The 3,742-nt window shown below is 38.1% G+C and overlaps 1 pseudogene; it reads left to right on the top strand.

The window, feature by feature from the left end:
- Positions 1-2,727: 2,727 nt before the first annotated feature.
- LOC116070636 lies at positions 2,728-3,262 on the top strand (annotated as a pseudogene).
- Positions 3,263-3,742: the final 480 nt, after the last annotated feature.

The raw sequence follows: 3,742 nt of genomic DNA, 5'->3' as shown, positions 1-3,742 counted from the left end.
TTTTATCTCACTATAATTCTGTTTCAGATCCATTAAATTCACAATCCAATCTTAAAGGAGTCATCATCTTATTATTATCAAATTTCCTAACCTATGAACATGGTGTAGATTTCTGCTCATTTATTTAAAGCCATTTTTTCTTCTGAAGTGTTTTGTAACTTACAGGGCCAAATTATTTTTTATATTTTGGGGAAGTCATGAAGTATATAATGATTTTGGTGCTTTGATAAATGTCAAATTTTTGAGTTTTAGTTTCTAATTATTTGCCACTATAATATATCAAGTAATAGACTCCAATTAACTTTATATCTTAGAATTTTCTAACTTAATCTATAGTTTAATTACTTTTGTACATTTAAATTTTTCTATATAGGACATTATTCTCTATTCAAACAATGGTATTTATACACCTTCCTTCTTGTTATTTATTTATTGCATTACTAAACTGGCCTTAGGTAATGAAGTGGAAGTAATTGTCTTGTTCTCTATAGAGTAAGTAATATTATTTGATAATCCTACTGAATGAAGTTGGTTATGTATTAATTGACAGCTTCTAAGATCAAACAAGGAGTGAAGCCTCATAACTGTCAGGTTAATAAATTCTCTAATGGTGGGGTAGCTAGCTCTATGGCATCAGGTTGGGAGAAGGGAGGTAGCCAACTATGTAGTCCCTATGTTTGAGGTAGCCAGGATTAAATCTCCCTTGACTCTTCCTTTGTAACCCTAGGCCATTATTGTCCCATAGTGTGACATAATCCAATATCCATGATACAGAGGTCAACTGCATTGATTACTAGAATCCTGTGTCTGTCCAGAGGGCCTATTGGAAGATTGTTGCAGTCCTTCTTCTGGTTATGGCAATGCACTTTGACCCTACACTGAAGAAACCATTCAGATACTGTCCAATCAGGGCCAACATTCCTGATGCATTCATAATCACTTTATTAAACAATGTATTCAACCATTCCCAGAAGTATGGGGAATCATATGACCATGGGAATTTTATTAGGCTGCACAGCTGCCCAGACATTTCTCCAAACACCATCATTTGATGGTAACCTTGTGTCCCTACCAACTTTGGCTCACCAGCAAGACCCTCACTCGATATTTTTACGTTCCTTTTATGTTCAAATCCATCATTTCTTACATACTTCTCAAGTCTAAAAATTTATTTTCCTATCATTTTTATTATATAAAATTATAGTCACTTATGATTATAATTCTCTTTAAGTCCTTGAACATATTTACAGATGCTACTCTAAAGTCATTATCTGCCAATCTTAACATCTCATTTAATACTAGTTCAATTTTAAGAGCATTGTTCTCTTGAATTTTGTCATAATCATATATATCTAGTACTATTTGCTTATATAAAAAAATCACATACTGTATTTTGGCAAGAGACTAGGTGAAGTTGTTTGTTCTTACTAACTGTGTGGACATGAGTTTGAGGCTAGCACGAGCATTCCCAGAGCTATGTGAACTCAGGTCTTACCATCTTGCTGAGAATCACACACAACCCATCCTAGGGAATCCTCATACCCCCAAGCTACAGTCCATATTGCATAGCCCAGCCTTTAGCCAAGGGCTACATTGACCCTTACAGAATAACCACATGGGATTATAAATTCAATTTCATTCTTTTGCATCCTATAAGAAAATATAATTCTTGATCTTCAGGACCTTAGATTAATAATTGTTACTTAGCTATGATTCAAAACCACATCCAATCAAGGAAAAGTTTTAAAAATTCCAAAGGGCATTGTCAAAAGAATCATACGTAAGGGCTGAAGTAATGTTTCAGCAGTTAAGAGCACTGGCTGCTCTTCTAAAAAGTCCTGGGTTCAATTCCTAGCACCCATAGAGTGATTCACAACTATCTGTAACTCTAATTTGAGAAGATCCAATGACACTGCAGGCACATGGTGAACAGATTCACACACAAGCAAAATACCCATGCACATAAAATAATAATAATTTTAAAACTTTAAAAGAATAAAACAGCTTACATATTTGTAAATCTTAAATATAGAAAAACTCTTACAATGCATCACTAGAGGCATTCTTACCAAAACCAAGACATTTCAGAGTATATATTTCTAAATTAAAATCTGGTAGTTAGAGGTATAACATGCAACCACCTAGCACAGAGCTCATGTGTCCTTTTACTTGCAGCATTTCTGCAAAGTAGTGGACAGCAATGTTTCAGAAGCAGTTCTTTCTAACGTTAAGGAAAAGGCAGAAATTGTCTTACTGTGATTTATAGTATTCTTTCCTTACACTGTCTTCAGAATGATGAGCACAAACTTTCTTATTAATGATCATTCGTGTCATTCTCTAATAGTAGTGGTCATACCTGTCAGAGTTTTAAACAATTCAACCACTTAGGTCTCAGCGCTTTGTGTTTCTCAGTTTCTTTCTGCTGACTGAATGTCACATAAACTCTTTTGTTTGGTCTTGGGAAGTTCTTCCTCTTGTTCCCTAAAGCAATAAATTCAACATTTCCTAAAGTCAATCCTACCCCTGTCCCAGAAACCTTCTCAATTTATTCTCCCTGCCTTCAAATATTTTTGTATGGTTGTAACAGATACAGTGTATTGCAAAGCTAAAACATTTACTATCTGGTCTTATACACTGAAAAGTCTAGGTGGGAGCGAAACCAATGCCTGGCTGGAAGCAGCCGCTGCAGAGGTCTTTGGCCAGTATTGCTGCCACCTGTCTACAAGCATGGAGAATATCTTTGAAAACCTCTTCGAGGACCTTTTTGGCAAAAAAGAAATACGTATTCTCATGTTGGGCCTGGATGCTGCAGGGAAGACCACAATGCTATACAAACTGAAGAGAAATTGTGACCACCATTCCCACCATTGGTTTCAATGTAGACTGTTGAATACAAGAATATCAGTTTCACCGTGTGAGATGTGGGCAGCCAGGACAAGATCCGGCCACTGTGGCACCACTACTTCCAGAACACCTAAGGCTTGATCTTTGTAGTGGATAGCAATGACAGAGAGTGTGTGAACAAGGCCTGTGAAGAGCTCATGAAGATGCTAGCTGAAGATGAGCTCCGAGATGCTGTTCTCTTGGTATTTGCCAACAAGCAGGGCCTCCCCAATGCCATGAATTAGGCCGAAATTACAGCCAAGCTGGGGCTGCACTCTCTAAGCCACAGAAACTGGTGCATTCAGATTGTGCCACCAGGGGGGACAGGCTCTATGAAGGACTAAACTGGCTGTCTAGTCAGCTCTGGAACCAGAAGTGAACCAGATCCCTCCCTCATCCTTGCTTCCTCTGTTCCACCCTCAGCTTTCCTCTCATGTGATGAGTGTGTGACTCTGTGGTCCAGAGTGCCAGAAGCTGTCTCCTGGGGTTGGTCAGTGTGCATCGCACAGTGTGCATCACACTGTGCTGTACATGTGCAGATGCAGCCTGCAGCCAGGTTTTTATTTAATGTAAATAGTTTCTGTATCCACTGAGGCAGTTTCTGGTACTCCTATGCAATATCACTTAGCTTTTTTATTGTAAAAGGAGAATCAACTCACTGTCAGTACTGAGAAGGGATTTGGGTATAGGGGCACCTGGTTTCCCGAAGCCATTGGGCAGTAGACTGGTGTCAGGATCCATTTGGTGGTTGGTTTTTAACCCAAACTCAGTGCATTTAAAAAAAAAAAAAAAGTTAAACATACAGGACAAGAACACTTGAACACACAAAGCAGAGACTATGCCTAGTGTAGGTTTTGTA

The sequence above is a fragment of the Mastomys coucha genome, unplaced genomic scaffold (genome assembly GCF_008632895.1).
Source record: "Mastomys coucha isolate ucsf_1 unplaced genomic scaffold, UCSF_Mcou_1 pScaffold22, whole genome shotgun sequence".
Taxonomy (NCBI): domain Eukaryota; kingdom Metazoa; phylum Chordata; class Mammalia; order Rodentia; family Muridae; genus Mastomys; species Mastomys coucha.
The sequence above is the reverse complement of the archived record's forward strand: the minus strand, read 5'-3'. Positions and strand labels throughout refer to the sequence as shown.